We start from the raw sequence: 25,716 nt of genomic DNA, 5'->3' as shown, positions 1-25,716 counted from the left end.
CAAGGGGAAAAAAAAAAGGACAAAACAAGCAACACAAAAAAAAAAAAAAAAAATGACTCAGAACTTTTCTCTTCCCTCTTTTGAGATGCATTTAACACATTGTGGGCCAGCTGTACTGTTATGACCTGGTGGGTACGGAGCGGTACTGAGATGACCTGGTGGGCAAAACCAATCATGAACTCGCTAAGGAGCAGCACTGAAATGACCTGGTGGGTAAAACAAAAATAGGACTAGCTCTGAGGAGGTGGTAACTTTACTGACCGCAATCCATACTCCTAACACCAACACTAGAAATAGCCGTGGAGCGTTCCTATCTCTGCCTAGACGCCTCTGCACAGCCTAAGAACTAGCTACCCCTGAAGATGGAAACGGAAAGCTATCTCGCCTCAGAGAAACCCCAAAGGAACATAGCCCCCCACAAATATTGACGGTGAGTGGAGAAGGAAAATGACAAACTCAGAAATGAAACTAGATTTTTTAGCAAAGGAGGCCAATACTACCTAAATAGACAGAGATAGAAAAGGCTACTGTGCGGTCAGTATAAAAACTAAAAGTCCACGCAGAGTTTACAAAAATAACCACCACACCGACTCACGGTGTGGAGGGGCAAATCTGCGACCCCAGAGCTTCCAACTAGCTGGAATATTTCATAATGACAAGCTGGACAAAAGAGACATAAATTGAACTGAACAGAAGGTCATAAGCAGGGAAACACCCAAAAAGTAGCAGACTTATCTTAAGCTGAAAATGGACTGGCCAACAGAGAACTTCCAGGAAAGGACTGAATCCACAGGAAATACATTGACAGCTGGCATCCACTAAAGCCAAAAGCCCAGTTAAATAACAAGGCCAGGAAACCGATTAGTGAACGCAGCTGCTAAGTTCCACTTGAAACCACCAGAGGGAGCCAAAGAGCAGAACTCCCAAAAATACCATTCGCAACCACAGGATGGAGCCCAAGAACGGAATTCACAACACGGATGATAACCCAGATTGGTAAAGAAAGGTGTAAATTTAGTGGCGGCGCTCTGAGAATTGTTATATGAAAATTCGGCTAATGGCAGCAACTCCAACCAATCATCCTGGAGATGGCTGACATAGCATCTTAGATATTGTTCCAGCGTCTGGTTGGTACGCTCAGTCTGACCATTTGTCTGGGGATGGTAAGCGGAAGAGAGACAGACTTTAATATTGAGTGAAGAGCAAAACCCCTTCCAGAATCTTGAAGTGAACTGTACTCCACGGTCAGAGATGATCTCATCCGGAACCCCATACAACCGAAAGACATTCTGTATAACCAAGTTCACTGTATCTTTAGCTGAGGGGAGGTTGGTGCACGGAACAAAATGAGCAGCTTTAGGCAGGCGATCAACTACCACCATGATTGTATTCATTCCCCCCGATGTAGGCAGCTCCACAATAAAGTCCATTGATATAGACCCCCAAGGGCGGGACGGACAGGTAATGGTTGTAGAAGATCCGTAGGTGCCACATGAGGAGTCTTGTAACGAGCACATACCTCGCAAGAGAGAACATAGTACTTGGTATCCTTCAGGCAAGTTGGCCACCAGAAGAATCGGCTCAGGAACTCTTGTGTCTTCTGTACCCCCCTGTGACCAGCCAACTTGGAGTCATGTACCAACTTGAGGATCTGCAGACGGACGACCTCAGGGACGTAGATACGTCGATCTCTGAACCACATGCCACCCTTAAAGACAAGATTAATATCCACAGGTGGGTTGGCCAGAAATACATCACTGTCATAGGCCTCCCTGCACTCCTTCCACAAGTCCTGATCGTGGATAACTCCGATGAAATTGGCATCAGATAGAATGGTCTTGGACGGGGCTCCAGGTACGGAAAATGCAGCATTGATTCGGGATAAAGCATCAGCCTTCCCATTGCGAGAACCTGGACGGTACGAGATAACAAAGTTAAACTGATTTAAAAATAAGTTCCAACGAGCCTGACGAGGAGAAAGACATCTAGCGGATCTAAGGAACTCTAAATTGTGATGGTCAGTTAGCACTATGATCTGTTGTGCAGCTCCTTGCAGATGATGCCTCCATTCTTTGAAAGCCGCAATAATAGCCAGCAATTCCTTATCTCCCACGTCATAATTCTTCTCTGCTGAGGTTAGTCTACGGGAAAAGAAAGCACAAGGATGTAGCAGACCCTTCTCTCCAGTTCTTTGGGAGAGAATAGCACCCAAAGCATTATCAGAAGAGTCCACCTCCACAATGAAAGAAAGTGTTGGATCTGGGTGTATCAACAGCGGTGCAGATGTGAAAAAGATCTTAAGCCGATCAAAAGCTTCTTGAGCCTGTGATGACCACTTAAAGGGCTTTTCCTTCTTTGTCAAAGAAGTAATGGGACGGACAATATCAGAAAAATTTCGAATGAAGCGTCTGTAGACATTTGCAAAACCAATAAAACGTTGGACCTCCTTAACGTTCTTGGGTACCGGCCAGTCAAGGATAGCCTGACTCTTACCAGATTCCATGTTCAGCCCCTGGGGAGAGATGATATAACCTAAGAACTGTATCTCAGAATGATGAAACTCGCATTTCTCCGGCTTAATATACAGATGGTTCTCTTTCGGACGTCTTAAAACAGTTTCGACATGTTCTTCATGTTCCTGTAAAGAGTCAGAAAACATTAGTATATCGTCCAAATAGATCACCACAAACTGGTCCAACAAATCTCTGAAAATGTCAGTAGCAAGGTGTTGAAACATTGCAGGTAGCGTTACAAAGCCCGAAGGGCATTACAAGATATTCAAAGTGTCCATACCGGCATCTGAATGCTGTCTTCCACTCATCCCCTGGACGAATACGCACCAAATTATAAGCCCCACGAAGATCCAGTTTAGAGAACTAGTAAGGAACTAGTCATTTCTTCCTCCATCCTCCCCAGCCACCTCACCTCCTCCACAGAACTATTCCTCCACATACAATCCTTTTTCTCCAGGCACACACGGCCACATCATGACCTATCCAGCTCACACCTTCTAATGCTCTGTCTGTTGCTCCTCATTGCTGGCGACATATTCCCAAATCCTGGCCCTCCTCAACACATCCCCACACTTATTTCTAATCCCCTGCCACGATCCTCTACACGTCTTCGCAACCACAGTAACCTCATACCCATTCATTCAGCCCCCACTCCCCCAACCTGGAGGACTATGGAAAGCACGCTCTGTCTGCAATAAACTGTCATTTATACACGACCTCTTTATCAATAACAAACTCTCCTTCCTCGGCATCACTGAAACCTGGCTCACCCCCTCTGACTCAGCCTTTCCAGCCGCGCTTTCCTACGGTGGATTCCACCTCTCTCACACCCCTCGCCCCAGCAACAAACGTGGTGGAGGGGTTGGCTTGCTCCTGCTCCTTTACTCCAATTCCACTATCACCTTCCGCTACTCTTCCCTCGTTTAAGGTGCACTCCGTACGCATCTACTCCCCCTCCAACCTCCAGCTGGCTGTCATCTACCGCCCCACAAAAACTAGCCATCTCCACCTTTCTTGACCACTTCACCACTTGGCTACTTCATTTCCTCTCAGCCGACATCCCCATTATCATCATGGGTGACTTCAATACCCCCATTGACACTTCCACCTTAGCCACCTCTAAACTTTTATCGCTCACTGCCTCCTTTGGTCTCACTCAATGGTCATCTGCAGCCACCCATAAAGATGGCCACACATTGGACCTCATCTTCACCTGCCTCTGTTCCCTTACTAATCTCACTAACTCACCCCTCCCCCTGTCTGACCACAACCTACTGACATTTTCTTCCTCTCCCCTCCTAGTGTGCAACCTCCACTCCACAAACTCACTCACCCTTGCAGAAGTCTCTTCCCCCTTCTTCCTCTTATAGACATAGCTTCCTTCCTTGACACAGATGCTGCTGCCACTTTTTATAACACCACAATAACAGCAACACTCGATTCGGCCGCCCCTTCATGCATAGCAAAACAGGGATGGAAGAGATCTCATTCTGCTGAGCACTTCACTGCATACAAGCAGTCCCTCGCCAGCTTCAAGTCCACACTCAATGCCGCAAAACAAACTTACTTCTCATCTCTCATATCCTCCCTGACTCACAACCCTAAACAGCTCTTCAACACTTTAAATTCTCTACTCCATCCCCCAGCATCTCCTCCCTCCCCTGTCATTTCGGCTGAAGAATTTGCCTCTTTCTTTAAGCAGAAGATTGATAACATCAGACAAAGCTTTGGCCCGCAGCCCCCAATGCCCCTCCTCTTGACTTCTCAGCCCTGTTCCAAAGCCAGCTTCTCCACCATGACAGACGATCAGCTCTCCATCCTTCTGTCAAGATCACATCTCACCACTTGTACTCTTGACCCGCTCCTGTCCCACCTCATCCCTAACCTTGCAAAAGTCTTCATCCCAACCCTAATACAACTCTTCAACCTCTCACAAACGGTGTCTTCCCCTCATCCTTCAAACACGCATCAATCACACCTATCCTCAAAAAAACATCCCTCTACCCATCCTCTGTGTCCAGATATCACCCGATATCCCTTCTTCCTTATGCCTCAAAACTACTGGAACAGCATGTCCATCTTGAACTGTCCTCCCACCTCTCCTGCTCCCTCCTTGACCGGTTACAATCTGGCTTCCAACCACATCACTCAACTTAAACTGCCCTAACTAAAGTGACCAATGACCTACTAACCGCCAAGAGCAAGTACTCTGTCCTCCTCCTCCTGGACCTGTCTTCTGCCTTCGACACTGTGGACCACTCCCTCCAGTTACAGATTCTCTCATCTCTTGGCATCACAGACTTGGCCTTATCCTGGATCTCATCATATCTAACAGACCGGACATTCAGTGTCTCCCTCACCACCTCCTCATCTCGCCCCGTCTGTCGGTGTTCCCCAAGGCTCAGTTCTAGGACCCCTACTCTTCTCCATCTACACCTTCGGCCTGGGACAGCTCATAGAATCCCACGGTTTACAATATCATCTCTACGCTGATGACACGCAGATCTACCTATCTGGACCCGACCTCACTTCCTTACTGACCAAAATCCCACAATGTCTGTCTGCTATTTCATCCTTCTTTTCTGCTCGTTTTCTAAAACTAAACATGGACAAAACAGAATTCATCATCTTTCCCCCATCTCACTCTACCCCTCCACCCTACCTATCCATAAATGTCAACGGCTGCTCACTTTCCCCGGTCCCGCACGCTCGGTGCCTCGGGGTGATCCTTGACTCTACCCTCTCTTTCAAGCCACATATCCAAGCCCTTGCCTCCTCTTGCCGATTTCAACTCAAAAACATTTCCCGGATCAGTGAATTCCTTGACCATGAAACCACAAAAACACTAGTACATGCCCTTATCATCTCCCGCCTCGACTACTGCAACCTCCAACTCTCTGGCCTCCCCTGTAGCACTCTGGCACCACTCCAATCCATCCTAAACTCTGCTGCCCGACTGATCCACCTGTCTCCCCGTTACTCTCCAGCCTCTCCTCTCTGCCAGGCCCTTCACTGGCTTCATATTGCCCAGAGGCTACAGTTCAAAACACTAAAAATGACATATAAAGCCTTTCACAACCTGACTCCTCCATACATCTGTGACATGGTCTCCCGTTACCTACCTACACGCAACCTTCGATCGTCTCATGATCTCCTTCTCTACTCCTCTCTCATCTCTTCCTCCCACAACCGCATCCAAGACTTCTCCCGTGCTTCCCCTATACTCTGGAACTCTCTACCCCAACACATCAGGCTCTCGCCTACCACTGAAACCTTCAAAAGGAACCTGAAGACTCACCTCTTCCGACAAGCCTACAGTGAACCTCAACCTACTGAACCGCAGCACGACCAACTCTACCCTCCTATTGTATCCTTACCCATCCCCTGTAGACTGTGAGCCCTCGCGGGCAGGGTCCTCTCTCCTCCTGTACTTGTGTGTGCCTTGATTTACTCAAGTTTATTGAACTTGTCTATATTTGCCCCATTCACATGTAAAGCGCCATGGAATAAATGGCGCTATAAAAATGTATAATAATAATAATCTTGTAGAAAATAATGTAACATAGTAACATAGTTATTAAGGTCGAAGGAAGACTTTAAGTCCATCTACTTCAAGCCATAGCCTAACCTAGCATGCTTTAACATGTTGATCCAGAGGAAGGCAAAAAAAGAAACGTGGCAAAGAGTAAGCTCCACATTGGGGAAAAAAAATTCCTTCCCGACTCCACATACGGCAATCAGACTAGTTCCCTGGATCAACGCCCTATCAAGGAATCTAGTATATATAACCTGCAGCATTATACTTTTCAAGAAACGCATCCAGTCCAGAGTTCCATAGTCTCACTGCTCTTACAGTAAAGAATCCGCGTCTGTTATTATGCTTAAACCTTCTTTCCTCCAGACGTAGAGGACGCCCCCTTGTCCCTGTCTCAGGTCTACGATTAAAAAGATCATCAGAAAGGTCTTTGTACTGTCCCCTCATATGTTTATACATTAAAATAAGATCACCCCTTAGCCTTCGTTTTTCCAAACTAAATAGCCCCAAGTGTAATAATCTATCTTGGTATTGCAGACCCCCCCAGTCCTCTAATAACCTTGGTCGCTCTTCTCTGCACCCGCTCTAGTTCAGCTATGTCTTTCTTATACACCGGAGACCAGAACTGTACACATTATTCTAAGTGTGGTCGCACTAGTGACTTGTATAGAGGTAAAATTATGTTCTCCTCATGAGCATCTATGCCTCTTTTAATGCATCCCATTATTTTATTTGCCTTTGTAGCAGCTGCCTGACACTGGCCACTAAATGTGAGTTTGTCATCCACCCATACTCCTAGGTATTTTTCATTGACGGTTTTGCTCAGAGTTTTAGAATTAAGCACAGTTATACATCTTATTACTTCTACCCAAGTGCATGACCTTACATTTATCCCCATTAAAGCTCATTTGCCATTTATCAGCCCAAGCTTCTAGTTTATATAAATCATCCTGTAATTTAAAATTGTCCTCCTCTGTATTGATTACCCTGCAGAGTTTAGTGTCTCTGCAAATATTGAAATTCTACTCTGAATGCCCCCTACAAGGTCATTAATAAATATGTTAAAAAGAAGAGGGCCCCATACCGACCCCTGTGGTACCCCACTGCTAACCGCGTCCCAGTCCGAGTGTGCTTCATTAATAACCACCCTTTGTTTCCTATCCCTGAGCAGCTCTTAAACCACTTACACATATTTTCCCCTATCCCCATTATTCTCATTTTATGTATCAACTTTTTGTGTGTATCAAAAGCTTTTGAAAAGTCCATATACACTACGTCCACTGCGTTCCCTTGGTCCAGTCCGGAACTTTCCTCTTCATAGAAATTGATCAAATTAGTCTGACAGGAATGGTCCCTAGTAAACCCGTGCTGATACTGGGTCATGAGGTTATTCCTCTGCAGATACTCCAGTATAGCATCCCTTAGAATGCCCTCCAGGATTTTACCCACAGTAGAGGATAAGCTTACTGGCCTATAATTACCGAGTTCAGTTTTTGTCCCCTTTTTGAATATTGGCACCACATTTGCTATACGTCAGTCCTGTGGTACAGACCTGTATAACAATGAAGAACAATTACATAATCTTGACGAGGAAATAAAGAAAAATGCAATAGAAGATAAAAGTGCTGTAAATAAAAAAGGGGAACAGACAAAAATAGTTTGACAAGAATAAAAAAGTAGTATCGAACCTACTTCTGTAGTGAGAGTGATTAATGTGCAGCGCTCTAGTGGTTTGAACCACATCGTACGCACACGGCTCCGCTCCGTACACCTCGTACACAGGCGGCTCCGCACCGTACACCTCATACACACAAGGCTCCACTCTGTACACCTCGTACACACACGGTTCTGCTCCGTACACCTCGTACACACACGGCTCCGCTCCGTACACCTCGTACACACACGGTTCTGCTCCGTACACCTCGTACACACACGGCTCCGCTCCGTACACCTCGTACACACACGGTTCTGCTCCGTACACCTCGTACACACACGGCTCCGCTCCGTACACCTCGTACACACACTGCTCTGCTCCGTACACCTCGTACACACACGGCTCCGCTCCGTACACCTCGTACACACACGGCTCCGCTCCGTACACCTCGTACACACACGGCTCCGCTCCGTACACCTCGTACACACACGGCTCCGCTCCGTACACCTCGTACACACACGGTTCTGCTCCGTACACCTCGTACACACACGGCTCCGCTCCGTACACCTCGTACACACACGGTTCTGCTCCGTACACCTCGTACACACACGGCTCCGCTCCGTACACCTCGTACACACACTGCTCTGCTCCGTACACCTCGTACACACACGGCTCCGCTCCGTACACCTCGTACACACTCGGCTCTGCTCCGTACACCTCGTACAAACACGGCTCTGCTACATCCACCCTGTAAACCCCTCCTGACCCCACACATAAACTTCCCCTCATCCAGCACCATGACAACCAGCACAGCAGAGTCCTGCATACACTGAGGCCCCTGATCATGTGACCCCTGACTCCTCCCCTCCTGTGACCTCATCACAGGTCCTGTGCACACAGAACAGCCATATATGTGGTGTGCGGCTCTGCAGGTGGAGGTAGGTGCTGGAGATTCCCCATTACTGGGCAGTAACCCCTTCAGTGCTGAGACTATTTTGGTGTTTTCTGTTCCTCCTTTATATGACTCCTGACGTTTTGCTCCTTTCCCTCTCATAGATACATATGACCTGTATTGCTCCCATAGTACATTGCCCCTTTCTTGCCCCCACACAGTATAATGTGCCCACCTCATAAGTGTTAGGCTTTGTGCACACGTTGAGTAAATGAAAGCAGAAATTTCTTCATCTCTTGGCAGGAAAAACGTAAGGCCGGGGTCACACATGCGTGTTTTACGGACGTAAGAGCGCAGAAACTACGTCCGTAAAACTCGCATTACATACAGCACAATTATTCTCAATGGGTCTCGTCCTATCAGCCGTATATTACGGATCCGTAATATACGGCTTTCTACGGCCGTACAAAATCGCAGCATGCTGCGTTTGTCAGCGTATTGCGCAAAAAAATCACCAATGAAAGTCTATGGGGGCGAGAAAAATACGGATTCCACACGGACCAGCAGTGTGACTTGCGAGAAATACGCAGCGGTGTTAGTGAAAAGTCGGTAATTCAATTGCCGGCTTTTCATTTCTCCTTCACAAACCCGACAGGATATGAGACATGATTACATACAGTAAACCATCTCATATCCCCATTTTTTTTGCATATTCCACACTACTAATGTTAGTAGTGTGTATGTGCAAAATTTCAGCGCTGTAGCTGCTAAAATAAAGGGTTAAATGGCGGAAAAAATTGGCGTGGGCTCCCGCGCAATTTTCTCCGCCAGAATGGTAAAGCCAGTGACTGAGGGCAGATATTAATAGCCAGGAGAGGGTCCATGGTTATTGGCCCCCCCTGGCTAAAAACATCTGCCCCCAGCCACCCCAGAAAAGGCACATCTGGAAGATGCGCCTATTCTGGCACTTGGCCACTCTCTTCCCACTCCCTGTAGCGGTGGGATATGGGGTAATGAAGGGTTAATGCCACCTTGCTATTGTAAGGTGACATTAAGCCAGATTAATAATGGAGAGGCGTCAATTATGTCACCTATCCATTATTAATCCAATTGTATGAAAGGGTTAAAAAACACACACACACACATGATTTAAAAGTATTTTAATGAAAGAAACACAGCGGTTGTTTTAATAATTTATTGCTCTCTCAATCCATCAGCAACACCCTCGCTTGGAAAAATAATAAACGCACAAGATACATACCTTCTGATGTCCTATCACGTCCAACGAGGTAATCCATCTGAAGGGGTTAACTAATATTACAGGCACGAGCTGCGATAAACCACTCGCTCGTGCCTGTAATCCCCGGGTGCTGAAAGGAAAGCTGGATCTGTACTTACATTGAGTCGCGGTCATGTGCCCCTGCTGGATGTTCTCATGAACTGCAGCCTGGGAACTTTTTCTTACGCTCCAGGTCATATAAGGACATCCACCAGGGGGCGCATCACCGCGACTGAAGGAAATGTAGGTCAATGACCTACATTTCATTCATTCGCCGGAGATTACAGGCACGGAGCACAGGTGCATTTGCAGGGCTCCTGCCTGTAAAATATTTTAACCCCTTCAGATGGATTACGTCGTGGGACGTGACGGTTCAGCTGAGGGTATGTATCTTGTGCGTTTATTATTTTTCCAAGCGAGGGCCTGGAAATGGATTGAGAGAGCAATAAATTATTACAACAACCGCTGTGTTTCTTTCATTAAAATACTTTTAAATCATGTGTGTGTGTGTGTGTTTTTTAACCCTTTCATACAATTGGATTAATAATGGATAGGTGTCATAATTGACGCCTCTCCATTATTAATCTGGCTTAATGTCACCTTACAATAGCAAGGTGGCATTAACCCTTCATTACCCCATATCCCACCGCTACAGGGAGTGGGAAGAGAGTGGCCAAGTGCCAGAATAGGTGCATCTTCCAGATGTGCCTTTTCTGGGGTGGCTGGGGGCAGATGTTTTTAGCCACGGGGGGCCAATAACCATGGACCCTCTCCTGGCTATTAATATCTGCCCTCAGTCACTGGCTTTACCATTCTGGCGGAGAAAATTGCGCGGGAGCCCACGCCAATTTTTTCCGCCATTTAACCCTTTATTTTAGCAGCTACAGCGCTGAAATTTTGCACATACACACTACTAACATTAGTAGTGTGGAATATGCAAAAAAAGAGGGGATATGAGATGGTTTACTGTATGTAAACCATGTCTCATATCATGTCGGGTTTGGGAAGGAGAAATGAAAAGCCGGCAATTGAATTACCGGCTTTTCACAGATATCGCGCTGAATGAAATCTAAATACAGAATATATATATATGTGTCTCAATGACATATATATATATATATATATATATATATATACTGTATATATGTTTTAATGAACATTTGAGCACATAAATCCATTAGATGTCGGTTTTGCAAGCCTGCGCGAAAATCTCGCAGTACGGATGCCATACGAATTTCATACGGAGGATGCCATGCGCAAAATACGCTGACACACCCTGACTACGGATCAATATTTTGGGAACATTTCTCCGTATTACGGCCGTAGTACGGACGTATAATACGTGGCGTATTGTCTTACGCCAAGTGTGACCCCAGCCTAACTGAGAAAATGTGTGTTTTTGATGCGGTTTTGGGTGAGTTCTATGGTGAAAACGCACAGGGAACTGACAAGCAGCAGATTGTTTTCTGCACCAAATCTCGACTTTGCTGGCATCAGGATTGCTTCAGATTTTGTTAGCAAATCTGCACTGCATAAAAACACCAATTCTGCAACTTGTGCACGAGCCCTTACTGGAGTGACAGAAGGACACACTAGGTCCAGCACTATAATTTTGGCCACGCCCCTGACCACACCCCTTTGTCACTTATCTCTTTATCCTCGGAAGGAGTTGTCAGAAGGTGGATGCAGTGAGGGACATACAGCAGACATGGGGGACAGCAGGGTGCAAGAGAAATCGGGGCCCTTCCCTCTGTATCCAGGATGGTTGGATGCGGAATTGCATCAAATCCGCTGTGTAGTGCACAACCGATGTTAGTCAACGGGAAATTGAGAATTGGTGTGCACATTCTGTGGAAAAAAAGCGCGGATTTGCAGCATTTTATTTTCCGCAGCATGTCAATTCTTTTTGTGGATCTGCAACGTTTCTGCACCCATTGACTTCCATTGAGTCCTCAGCAAAACCGCTGGTGTAAAAAGATCTGCGGTTTTGCTGCGGATGTGCCTGCGAGAAACGCTGCAGTTCGGGAGGGGGAAGAGTGTGTGGGAGGAGTCTGTGTGTGCGGAGAAGATGTGCATATCTCTGTGTGTGTGTGTGTCTGTGTGTATGCAGCCATCAGCCGATGTGACTACTAGTCCCATCTGGCTATGCCTGCCACAGTGTTAGCCCTGTAGAGGCCCTGTAGAGTGAACATCTCCTGATGTGACAGCTCTATAGGGGAGATCATCGTGGGACACTCTTTATTAAATGGACTGCATCAGACCAGGGAGTATTTGTGTTGGTTTATTTATTTTTATTTCTTTTTTGCAGGAGATCGAGAGTGTAGCATGGATTAAGCGTGAAATAAAGATGGGAAAACTGTGTAGTGTTTTATTTAATTAAAATACTTTATTCTGGCTGTGTTTATTTAACCCTTTCACAACTATAGGATTAGTAATGGATAGGTGTCTTATTGATGCCTCTCCATTACTAAGCCGGCTTGAGTTACCTTACAATTCAAAGGTGACTGCTACAGGGCAGTTGGAAGAGAGAGGCTAAGTGCCGGAATTGGCACATCTTACAGATGCGCCATTTCTGGGGCAGCTGTGAGCTGGTTTTTGTAGTAAGGGAGGGAGGGTAATATCCATGGCCCCTTCCTAGGCTATGAATATCAGTCTGCAGCTGTCTGCATAGCCTTTTCTGGCTATTATAGGGAGACCTCACAACGTTTTATTGAGGGGGTCCCACTATTTGAATAGCCAGTAAAGGCTAAATATACAGCTGCTGGCTGATATTCATAGAATGGGAATATCCATGGGTATTAACCCCTTCCTAGGCTAAAAACATCAGCCCCCAGTCACTGGATTTTCCTCTCTGGCTCAAAAAATTGCACACCATTTTTTTTATTTTTTTTTTTAATTAAACAGATATCACGTCAGACTTGCGAGAAACTCGCACGAGTCTCGCACCTCAGTACCCAGCACTCGGGAGCGGAGTGTGCGGCTGCATGTATTTCTATGCAGCTGAACACTCTGGTCCCAAGTGCCGGATACTGAGGTGCAAGACTCGTGTGAGTTTCTCGCAAGTGTGACCCCGGCCTAAATCAGATTTTGTGTGTGTGTCTTTCTTTAACTCTCTATGTACCATTTTATTACGTTTATTACTAAACATCGGGCTTGGTATTTATCGATCTATCTATAGATATATATATACATCTATCTATAGATATATCTATATATAGATATTTAGATATATCTATAGATAGATAGATATATTGATCGCTAGATCTATAGATAGATCGATAGATATGGGATAGCTAGATAGATAGATATGGGATGGATAGATAGATATGGGATAGATAGATACTGTAGATAGATCTATAGATAGATCTATCTATCCCATATCTATCTATGTATCTATAGATCTATCTATCTCATATGTAGCTATCTATGTGTGTAAACATTATTCTTCAATGGAGTATGTAAATGAAGAGGTTGGACAAGAAATGACATCACAATTCTTTTTTTGTTGTTAAATAATAGATCGTTATTTAGCATACAAAAACGCATACAAATCTACACGAAAAAAACGCATTGAAAACGCATCAAATCCGCACTGATTTTTACCTGCGTTTTCTGCCAAGAGAGGAAGAATCTGTGCAGAAAATTCCACAGGCAAATCTGCAACGTGTGCACATATCCTAATACATATTTTTTACAGGCTCTTGATACAAGACTATAGTGGAAAAACTGAAACTGAACAATTCAGCATCGTCTTTAGTCCCTAAATGGTCATAAGTATTCTTGAAATCACATCCGTTTTGTTTGGAAAGTTAAAGCAGGTTTTCTCTACAAAACCGCAGATAATATTTCCACAGTACCGCCATCCCCCCACACAGTATAATGTTCCCACAGTACCGCCATCCCCCCACACACAGTATAATGTTCTCACAGTACCACCATCCCCCCTACACACAGTATAATGTTTCCACAGTATTTCCATCCCCCCACACACAGTATAATGTTCCCACAGTCCCGCCATCCCCCATACACAGTATAATGTTCCCACAGTACCGCCATCCCCCCTCAGGGCTGTCCCACACGTCCAGATAATTCAGGTACCGGAATAAATCGGTACCGGAGTTATCCGTGTCCGTGTGCCTGGGAACTGAAGCTGAAGCCGCGATTCATATGTTCCCTGCAGCAGCGTTTGCTGCAGAGAAAATATGAATAATAGTGTTTAAAATAAAGATCTATGTGTCCGCCGCCCTCCCACCCCCTGTGCGCCCGCCCGCTGGTCAGAAAATACTTACCCGGGTCCCCCGTCGGCTGTCGCTCCTTCCTGGTCTGGCCGCGGCTTCTAGTGTATGCGGTCACGTGGGCCCGATCATTTACAGTCATGAATATGTGGCTCCACCTCCCATAGGGGCGGAGCCGACTATTCATGATTGTAAATGATCAGCCCCACGTGATCGCATACAGTAAGCCGCGGCCAGACCAGGAAGGAGCGACAGCCGACGGGGGACCCGGGTAAGTATTTCAGCGGTCTCCGGGAACCTCTGCATCCACGCCACATAGCTGGCATTATAAGCGCCATCCATAGTGGCGGTTTTGGCGCCAGCACCCAGCACAGCCTCCTCAGGAATACAGAGGCGTTTTTGCCTCTCTCCGTTTGGTCCCGGGGCACCCAAAGCAGGCCTATTTGGCACTGATACACCTACGTGCAGTTTTTCCAGTTTGATAAGAAGGAATTTCTGATGAAGGTCTGATGTGTGGACCGAAAACGTTTATTCTTTAACTGGATGCACAAATAAAATGGAATAATCATCTTGCAAACATTCTCCTGAGTGCCAAGTTATTTTGATTATTGGACTTACGGGCTGGAAACCCGACTTGAGCACCACATAGGAACCTCGAGTGCCGTGTGTATTTTCCTTGTTCCCACAGTACCGCCATCTCCCCTACACTGTATAATGTTCCCACAGTACCACCATCCCCCCACACACAGTCTAATGTTCCCACAGTACCGCCATCCCCACACACAATATAATGTTCCCACAGGACTACCATCCCTCCACACACAGTATACTGTTCCCACCGTACCTCCATTCCCCCACACAATATAATGTTCCCATTGTACTGCCATCCCCCACACACAGTATAATTTTCCCACAGTACCACCTTCACCCCCACACTCTTTATGATAGTGCAAATTGCCCCCCACAATATTGTACCACCTACTCCAATGGCTTATAAATAAATCCTCACTTATCCCCATTCTTCATGAAGATACACATAAATTCGGCACATACCCGCGACCTCCTGGATCAGTATCACAAGGCTGTAAATTATGGATCTGGGACGGTAGGCAGGTGCTCTATATGTATGAGGGGCTCTATCTCTCCATCTTTCTTTCTGTTTCAAATAAAATAATAGTTGCTCTTTTTCAGCTACCTGAAATATATAGAAGATGTTTTCTCTCTGTGTTCATCAATAATGGAAAATGTTCTCTTTCTCTCTTGCTAAAACTGTTATCTTTTTTTTATCTCTTCAAAACTTTCTTGATTTTTTCTCACCAGTCCTCATTAGTGCGATCATACAACATAGATGACTCTGATGGCTCTGGTAATTCCCTGTACTACTGTAGTGCGGGATATTATCCCTGCCTGTCGGTGTAATAATAATGGCCCCATACACATGAGATAACTGTAGGATGAACAATCATTCTGGTGACAGCTTTCCCTCCCGACTCCCCCACACGCCACTGTTCTACTGGGCCCAGTTTTCTGGTGGTGAGAGTCTTTGGCAGATTCATCCAGCTGAGGATTAAGGGTACTGTCACACTCTGCAACTTTCCAACGATCACGACCAGCGATACGACCTGGCCGTGATCGTTGGAAAGTCGTTGTGTGGTCGCTGGAGAGCTGTCACACAGACCGCTCTCCAGCGACCAACGATGCCGAGGTCCCGCGCTTAGTAACCCGATGTTTACCGTGGTTACCAGCGTAAAAGTAAAAAAAAAAAAACCGTACATACTCACATTCCGGTGTCCTTCAGGTCCCTTGCCGTCTGCTTCCCGCACTGACTGAGTGCCGGCGTAAAGTGAAAGCAGATCACAGCGGTGACGTCGCCGCTGTGATCTGCTCTCACTTTCCGGCCCTGCGCTTAGTAACCCGATGTTTACCCTGGTTACAAGCGAACGCATCGCTGGATCGCTGTCACACACAACGATCCGGCGATGACAGCGGGAGATCCAGCGACGAAATAAAGTTCCAAACGATCTGCTACGACGTACGATTCTCAGCAGGGTCCCTGATCGCTGCTGCGTGTCAGACACTGCGATATCGTATGGATATCGCTGGAACGTCACGGATCGTACCGTCGTAGCGACCAAAGTGCCACTGTGTGACAGTACCCTAAGGGTACCGTCACACATTGAAATTTTCATCGCTGCGACGGCACGATCCGTGACGTCGCAGCGATCGTATGAATATCGCTCCAGCGTCGTAGACTGCGGTCACACGTTGCAATCACGGCGCTGGAGCGATGCCGAAGTCCCCGGGTAACCAGGGTAAACATCGGGTAACTAAGCGCAGGGCCACGCTTAGTAACCCGATGTTTACCCTGGTTACCAGCGTAAACGTAAAAAAACAAACAGTACATACTCACCCGTCGGTGTCCTTCAGGTCCCTTGCCGTCTGCTTCCTGCTCTGAGTGCAGCCGTACAGTGAGAGCAGATCGCAGCACCGCTGTGATCTGCTCTCACTTTCCGGCCGGCACTCAGAGCAGGAAGCAGACGGCAAGGGACCTGAAGGACACCGACGGGTGAGCATGTACGGTTTGTTTTTTTACGTTTACGCTTGTAACCAGGGTAAACATCGGGTTACTAAGCGCGGCCCTGCGCTTAGTTACCCGATGTTTACCCTGGTTACAAGCGAAGACATCGCTGGATCGCTGTCACACACAACGATCCAGCGATGTCAGCGGGTGATCAAGCGACGAAAGAAAGTTCCATACGATCTGCTACGACGTACGATTCTCAGCAGGATCCCTGATCGCTGCTGCGTGTCAGACACTGCGATATCGTAACGATATCGCTAGAACGTCACGAATCGTAACGTCGTAGCGATGGAAATTTCAATGTGTGACGGTACCCTAACTCCAGAGAGAACAAAAGGATCAGCTTCTGAGATTCAACATTCCAGATTATAATCAACCAGTTCCCAAAGAAATTGTGATTCTTAGAGCCAATCAGTTCTCAAAGTAATTGCCAACATAGCCAGTGATTGGGAGCATGGAGAGGTTTTATTCAGCAATTTAACTTATGTTGCAGACCATGCGAGATAAGAGAGAAAACATCTACACGTTCCATCTCCTGATGTTTCCCCTTATTTTCTCCAGTAATTGTATTGTTACATGGGATCTTTATGAGGTTTCATCGGCTGATCTTCTTCCCGTTCAGATTCCTAATATATCAGATCCTCTAAGTGGAGATCTTCTATATTAAGATAATTTTTCTGATTTATCTTTCAAGGTTGGATATGGACAAGAACAAGATGGTGGAGAGGATATTACACCTCACCCTAGAGATTCTTTTCCAGCTTACTGGAGAGGTGAGAGATTCTGATGACGTTACATTACATCATTCTTATCAATGGGAATAACAAATGGAAAGAACTGGAGAGGTGAGGACTCTGGAAATGTCTGTAGTGAGATTTATTAATGTGTCTCTCCATAACCAGGATTACACAGTAGTGAAGAAGACCTCTAGTGAGCGCTGTCAGGACCTGGAGTCTGAGGGATGGGGAAGACCCCTGAGTCCAATCACAGGGCCTCCACCTCACCCCCTGATACATGAGTACATCAATGACCAGAATATCCTAGAACTCACCTACAAGATGATTGAGCTGCTGACTGGAGAGGTGACACTGCAGTGAATGCTGGGACATTATACAGTAACACAATGAAGGGATCGGTGGAATGACGATATCATTGTATGTGTCAGGTTCCTATAAGGTGTCAGGACGTTGCCGTCTATTTCTCCATGGAGGAGTGGGAGTATTTAGAAGGATACAAAGATCTGTATAACGACGTCATGATGGAAGTTCCCCAACCCCTCACATCACCAGGTAATAGACAGGATCAAATACACATGGCCTATAATTATCTATATGTAGAGAATGAATTCAGTCCCTGTATGTGTTTCCTTTAGCTCTATCCAGTAAAAGGACAACACCAGAGAGCTGTCCTCGTCCTCTTCTTCCACAGGACTGTAAACAAGAAAATCACAATGTTCCTCAGGATCATCAGGTAGATGGAGAGAAGTCATGAGATCACAGCCACCTACATATAATAGGGGAGAAGATCTTGTGCTCAGTCTTGTTTTATCCACCAGTATTATATGTTTTATACTTGTGTAATGAGAATGGTGGAGATGGCAGGATTAGAGCTGACCATAGATGTGACTTCTGTCTGTGACATTTCCAATATTTGTTTCAGGGTGAAGATCTGACCCATATTAATGCTATAGAGACATATGTGATTGGTGGTGAGTGGTGTAATGAGGAGATTCCTACATATAACTACCCAGGTGAGTAGTAACAACTAAATGTAGAGAAGTCACTGATTTTTCCCAGTCACAGGCTGTGGCAGTGGTGAAGTCCGGACATATCACAATTCACAATCATTTGATCACCATTTTCCCTCCCCCAAAACTGTTTCAATTACTTAGGGCATTGAAAGCCCTTGTTCTATAAAACTTGCAACCCTGAGGATCCACCTACCCCCTGGAATTAGAAGACACTGACTTTTATCTGCCCAGATTTTTAAACTAGAAAGCCAAAAGACAAGCGTACGTAGAATGTGCTCACAAGTTAGAAAATCACAAGAAAAAAATTATGATGGGCCTCTAAAAGAAAGCAGAGGGTAATGATGCTGTTACAATGATATCTTATTGGATGAATCTACCTTTTCTCCCTTCTGTGCTGCTGAATGTGCTCATATGGCCTCTACAAGACAAGTTCCAGTCTTTTGGCCAACTTTACTTTTATGATCGACAACATTAAATGTGCAGTGAGGGCCAAAAGTGAATTTCTGTACAATAACAACAGTTTCCCTTTGCCTTTCCCTTTGATGGCTGTAATATACATTTATTCACATTTGCAGGACATGTGTTGGCATGGCTCGAGCCCTGGTTTCATGGATTACTGCACAATCTCTCCTGTAATGAGGACCACTAATACTTTCTCAAGTTTTCTGGTCGAAACTCATAGACACTCCAATGCTCCATCATAAATGAGTGCAACTTCCGCTTAGTGTTAGAGCTCTCTCTTCTTTTATCCTATGTCTCCTTTGTTACAGATTCATTCTGTATTCTATGTGTGATTGTGGTGGAATTCGCCTTGACTTATGCGAGTCTGCAACTCCCTGGTAGATTTAAAAAAAAAGTCTCCATTTCCTCTGCCTAATTCCTGAAATATAAGACACCTCAGTTCTGAACTATTGTAAAAATTTCTCCTTAAAAATATAATATTTCTTCAAGAAACTCGTCTGACAGAAAATATTGTCCCCCCCATTTTTTCAACATGCCGATATATTCTTTCAACATTTTTTTTTTTTTTTTCGGGTGATACAAAGATTACAGGTTTAGCAACAGGTTTTTATATGTTCATTTATATTTACAAAACCATTTTTTGGGGGTAAGAAATTACTTTTGAAATTGCATTGAGGTGTAGATGGAACAAGGAGGTTAGTGAAAATAGAAAATCCAAAGACACGAAAGTAGCCAGTAAACAGATCAGAATTACAATAGGATCAACCACACAGAACTGAACCAGAGGAGAACACGGCTGTATCTGGCAGCTTCCGACAATATGCTTCGAGCTTTAGTAGGGTGTGTTTCCAATTACCTGAAGCAGGGAACTGAGTGTTCCAACTGGATATCGCATACATCCATACTGCCAGACTGGATTGTACTACTGGTCTCAGCCACTGTATTCTTAGTTGCTGGACAGCAGCCTGTGCTGCCCAGAGCTTCTGGTTACAGTGTCTGTTCCATCAACTGCACCACTTGCAAAATGAATGATGGTGGCAGATCCCAGAGGAGATGTGACACACCGTTTGCAGAAGCCCTTATGTTACTCAATGGCAGAAAACTAGAGTAGAAGAAAATCCCCATGAAGTGATTCCATTTTAGAAATTATAAACATCAGTGAACTAATCTATAGGAGTAGTGACTATTTTAACCCCTGAGTGAGGGCTTGTTTTTTTACTGGAATGAGTAAAAGTTTTTATTAGTATCATTTTACTAAATATCTTCTCATTTCCATGGACATTTTGAGTTGAAATGTTCAAAAATATACATTTCAAGGATATTTGATTCCAAAATAATAGTTGGTTTTATTCTTTGCAGATGACGGTAACAGAATATCAGAGGAACATCTGACATCTTCAATTTTTAAACCAGATGACCTTGAAATTGAAGTGAATGCCATTACTCCAGATATACCATCCTATCCAAGCAAAAAAAATCTGTCACCTGATCCTTTGAAACAGGCCCTATCTCATTCATTGTGTGAAAATTATTTTAACCAGAAATCTCTTCTTGTTAAACATGAGCAAATTCATACTGGGGAGAAACCACATTCATGTTCAGAATGTGGAAAATGTTTTAACGAGAAATCACATCTTGTTACACAGCAGAGAACTCAAGGAGTGGAGAAGCCTTTTTCATGTTTAGAATGTGGGAAATGTTTTAACTGGAAATCAGTGCTAGTTAGTCACCAGAGAACTCACACAGGGGAGAAGCCATATTTATGTTCAGAATGTGGAAAATGTTTCAACAAGAAATCACATCTTGTTACACACCAGAGAACTCACACAGGGGAAAAGCCTTTTGCATGTTCAGAATGTGAAAAATGTTTTGGACATAAATCACATCTTGTTACACACCAGAGAACTCACACAGGGGAGAAGCCTTTTTCATGTTCAGAATGTGGAAAATGTTTTAACCAGAAATCAAACTTTGTTAGACACCACAGAAGTCATACAGGGGAGAAGCCATATTCATGCTCAGAATGTGGGAAAGGTTTTACAAATAAAGCATTTCTTGTTACACACCAGAGAATTCACACAGGGGAGAAGCTATAATCATGTTCTGAATGTGGAAATTGTTTTGTCCAGATATCAGTTCTTGTTAGTCATCAGAAACATGAATAGCACTTTTCATGTTCAGAATGTGGGAAATGTTTTAACCGAAAATGGCACTTTCTTAAACATCAAAAACCGTACACATAGAAAATCCATTATCATACCTAGAATGTGAAAATGAATTACTCGAAATTCATATTTTGTTGACTATCCAAAATAACTCACACTGGAAGAAATATATTTTATTGACAAACTGTAAAAAAAAATCATATAACAGATAGTCATATAATTAAATAAGAAAGACATTATTTTAGAACTTACTGTATTTTTTCAACAATATGACACACTTTTACCAAGAAAAAGTCTAGCTTATACAGTTGTGTGAAGAAGTGTTTACCCCCTCTTGATTTCCTATTTTTTTGCATGTTTGTCACACTTAAATGTTTCAGATCACAGAACAAATTTAAATATTACACAAAGATAACACAAGTAATCACAAAATGCAGCTTTTAACCCCTTAACCCCTGGAGCTTTTTTGCATTTTCGTTTTTCGCTCCCCTCCTTCCCAGAGCCATAACTTTTTTATTTTTTTGGCAATATGGCCATGTGAGGGCTTATTTTTTGCGGGACGAGTTGTATTTTTTAACAACATCATTGGTTTTACCATGTCGTGTACTAGAAAACAGAAAAAAAATTCCAAGTGCGGTGAAATTGGGAAAAAAAGTGCAATCTCTCCGTTGTTTTTTGTTTGGCTTTTTTGCTAGGTTCTTTAAGTGCTAAAACTGACAAGCCATTATGATTCTCCAGGTCATTACGAGTTCATAGACACCAAAGATCTCTAGGTTATTTTTTATCTAAGTGGTGAAAAAAAATTCCAAAATTTGCTAAAAAGAAAATGTGCAATTTTCCGTGACCTGTAGCGTCTCCATTTTTCATGATCTCAGGTGAGGGCTTATTTTTTGCATGCCGAGCTGACGTTTTTAATGATACCATTTCGGTGCAGATATGTTCTTTTAATCACCCGTTATTACATTTTAATGTAATGTCGCGGTGAACTAAAAAAATGTAATTCTGGCGTTTTTACTTTTTTGTCGCTACGCCGTTTAGCGATCAGGTTAATCCTTTTTTTATTGATAGATCGGGCGATTATAAACGCGGCGATACCAAATATGTGTAGGTTTTATTTTTTTATTGTTTTATTTTGAATGATGCGAAAGGGGCGTGATTTGAACTTTTATATATTTTTTTCATATTTTTTAAAACATTTTTTTTTTTACTTTTGCCAGGGTTCAATAGCCTCCATGGGAGGCTAGAAGCAGGCATAGCTTGATTGGCTCTGCTACATAGGAGCGATGCTCACATCGCCTCTATGTAGTAGAATTGCTGCATTGCTATGAGCGCCGACCACAGGGTGTAGCTCACAGCAATCTGGCATCAACAACCATAGAGGTCTTCAGGAGACCTCTGGTTGTTATGCCAACGCACCGCTGACTCCCGATCACACTGACCCCCGATGGACGGAAACGCTTGTTAAATGCTGCTGTCAGCGTTTGACAGCGGAATTTAACTAGTTAATAGGTGTGGGTGGATCGCGATACCACCCGCTGCTATTGCGGGCACATGTCAGCTGTTCAAAACATGTCAGAAAAATTCCCAAACAAATCATTTTTTTCTTCCAAGATCGGACAAAAGAAAAAGCGTCACAGAGGTTTCAGGGGAGGGAGAAACAAAAATATAAAAAGGGAAAATAGCTTCCTCATAAAGGAATCCTCTTCTGTGGAAGGAAAGGCAAAATCCAGCATTTCTAACCTGTCTGAACATGCTTTAACGGAAAATGAAAGTTCATTATTGTGTAAAGGTTTATCCTTCTGCCCAACTAATAGTTCCAAAGAATTTGATCTTTTTATGGACTTACAAACATTTTTTATTAAAGGAAAGTAAGAATATTAATACAGCAGTTGAAACTAAATCTGAAACGGATAATTTTTTTCAACTAGATGTTCCAGTTTAATCAAATTTTTATCCTGCAGAAGATAAAGGTCATCATATCAGTGCCTTTTGTGACATTGTACTAAAACAACTAGAAAAAATAACAATGAACAAAACTTCAATCAATAGTGGGAATAAAAAACGTAATTTAAGTTCGGCTGAAAAACTAGCAATGAAATCCCTGGCCTCTAATAAAAATATTGTAATTAGATCAGCCGGCAAAAGTGGAGGAATAGTGATACAAAATCACGAGGATTATATTAGTGAAGCTATGAGGTTTCTTTCTGATGATAATTATTATAAAAAAGCACCCTTAAAGGGAAGGTGCCATAAAAAAAAAATTTTTTCCAGCAATTGAAAAATTGTAAAGAATTAATGTTTACATTTTCTTAAAAAATATTTTCGTTTGTTTATAATTTAGTAAAATATGAAAAATAATTTTAAAAGGTTTGGCATTTCCACTTTTAAACACTAGGGGGAGCAGCTACTGAAATTTGACAAAAACCTCGTGTACAACTAGCTCACATTACTGCACTGCAGTAATTATGGGCGGAGTCTGCTGACCTGTGTGATGTCTCCTCTCCTCCCCTTCTGGGTGTTTGCTAAGGGATAAGAGCGGATGATATTCAGGAACACAGTGAGCAGCCATTTTGTTGGTGACTGCAGAGTAAGGCTGCCGTCACACTAGCAGTATTTGGTCAGTATTTTACCTCAGTATTTGTAAGCCAAAACCAGGAGTGGAACAATAAGAGGAAAAGTATAACAGAAACATATGCACCACTTCTGCATTTATCACCCACTCCTGGTTTTGGCTTACAAATACTGAGGTAAAATACTGACCAAATACTGCTAGTGTGACGGCAGCCTTATACTGACAAGTAGACAGTCACCGAGGATAGCAGGCAGCAAGGATTCTGGGAGATATGTGGTGGAGGGAGCAGGGTGACAGCAGCACAGAGTATTTCAGGAGAGCAGTGTGCTGGTCTATGGCGGTGCACCCTGTTCAGTGCGCGGAGCAGCCAGGGATTGTACATAGAGCGCTGTCTTTTATACACATGGATGGACCGTCTGCTCCACAGAAATCCAGGAAACATTTCTGCGGATTGATGGCCTGTTCTGATCCAGCCATTGCATGCAAAGACCCCATTCCCCTCCTCAGATCCTGTCTTCTCCATCCTGTCCTGGCGATGTGTGAAAGTGAGACAACAGGCGCAGTCCGGGGTGACGCTGGGAAGGAAATGTAGCCATATAGTAACGATAAAAATGAGCCCCCTCTCTTCAGCTGCCTCACCAGCCCTGACTGCACCTAACTGGAGGTCATGCTGCCCCCTCTATTACCCCAGACCCGCGTGCAGGTGCTCAGCCAGAACAACCCTAGAATGGGTCCCCTTTATGAAGATAATACTGCCATACAGATCACACATAATATTGCCATATAGATCACACATACCGCCATATAGATCACACATAATACCGCCATGTAGATCATACATAAAACCACCATATAATTCTCACATAATACTGCCACATAGATAATCAGACATAATCCCACAATATAGTTCTCATATAATCCCGTCATATAGTTCTTATATTATTGCACCATACTGATCAAACATAATACAACCATACATATCACATATAATACTGTCATATAGATCACACATAATGCCATCATACAGGTCACACATAATTAGCGGCATCAAGTGTGGTCTATATGGCAGTGCTATGTTAAAAATATACATTATATGGTGGCATCATGTGTGATCTATATGGCAGTTTTATGTAATAAATATATCCAGCAATATTATGTTTGATCTATATGGCAGCATTATGTAAAAAATATATATGGCAACATTACGTACGGTCCATATTACAGTATTATGTAATAGATATATCTGGCGGCACTATGTATGACCTATATGGCAGTACTATGTAATAAATATATGTGGAGGTATAATGTGTGGTCTTTATGAGTATTATGTTATAAAATATATATGGCGGCATTATGTATGACCTATATGGCAGTATTATGTAATAAATATATATGGTGGTATATTTATTATGCAAAGGCAGGAAAGTTGTGAGCTATGCCCTTCTGTGACCCCCACAATTATTATATTTATTTTATTTTTATTTTTTTGGGGGGTGGGCAAATAGACCATATGCTTTGTCGCCCTATGATTTGTATGTACGCCCTTGGTGACGATCCTCACAGCTTGTCCTGAAAGACACGAGGCTTGCGGTGTCAGTGAGATTGAGGTGGGTTTCAGGGAGCACGAGATGGGTGTCGGGGAGTATGGGGTGGGTATCAGGGGGCATGGGGAGAGTGTCAGTGAGATTGAGGTGGGTATCAGGGAGCATGGGGTGAGTGTCGGGGAGTATGGGGTGAGTGTCAGGGAGTATGGGGTGGGTGTCAGGGGGCATGGGGCGAGTGTCAGTGAGTATGGGGTGGGTGTCAGGGCCCAGCCACAGTCTTTCCTCTTCTGCTCCCTGGATCACTAGTCTCAGGCTGCTGCCACCTGCCCTCTGCTCTGGAATGTATAGTAGGAAGATCAGGCAGGAGACCTGAGGAGCTGCAGGACTACGACACTTAGGAGCTCAGTCCTGGCATGCTGGGACTTGTAGTGACACAGCAGCTAGAGCTTGCTGAGTGTCATCACCCCCTGGGGTCTGCTTCCTTGTGCCAACCATAGCCCAAGTGTTAGAACAATATTATTGTGCCAACCATAG

The 25,716-nt window shown here is 44.1% G+C and overlaps 1 pseudogene across 1 annotated transcript in view; it reads left to right on the top strand.

Annotated features, from left to right (window-relative positions):
* The window catches only part of LOC143766232 (uncharacterized), a 78,751-nt pseudogene extending 54,073 nt beyond the window's left edge, over positions 1 to 24,678 (top strand). The window contains exon 7 of the transcript XR_013213547.1: positions 20,564 to 24,678. The product of XR_013213547.1 is annotated as an uncharacterized LOC143766232 (transcript). The remainder of the gene's footprint in view (positions 1 to 20,563) is intronic.
* The last annotated feature ends 1,038 nt before the right edge of the window (positions 24,679 to 25,716 follow it).

The sequence above is a fragment of the Ranitomeya variabilis genome, chromosome 4 (assembly GCF_051348905.1).
Source record: "Ranitomeya variabilis isolate aRanVar5 chromosome 4, aRanVar5.hap1, whole genome shotgun sequence".
In the NCBI taxonomy this organism is placed as follows: domain Eukaryota; kingdom Metazoa; phylum Chordata; class Amphibia; order Anura; family Dendrobatidae; genus Ranitomeya; species Ranitomeya variabilis.
Note: the sequence above shows the minus strand (reverse complement) of the source record. Positions and strands in the feature narration are given on the sequence as shown.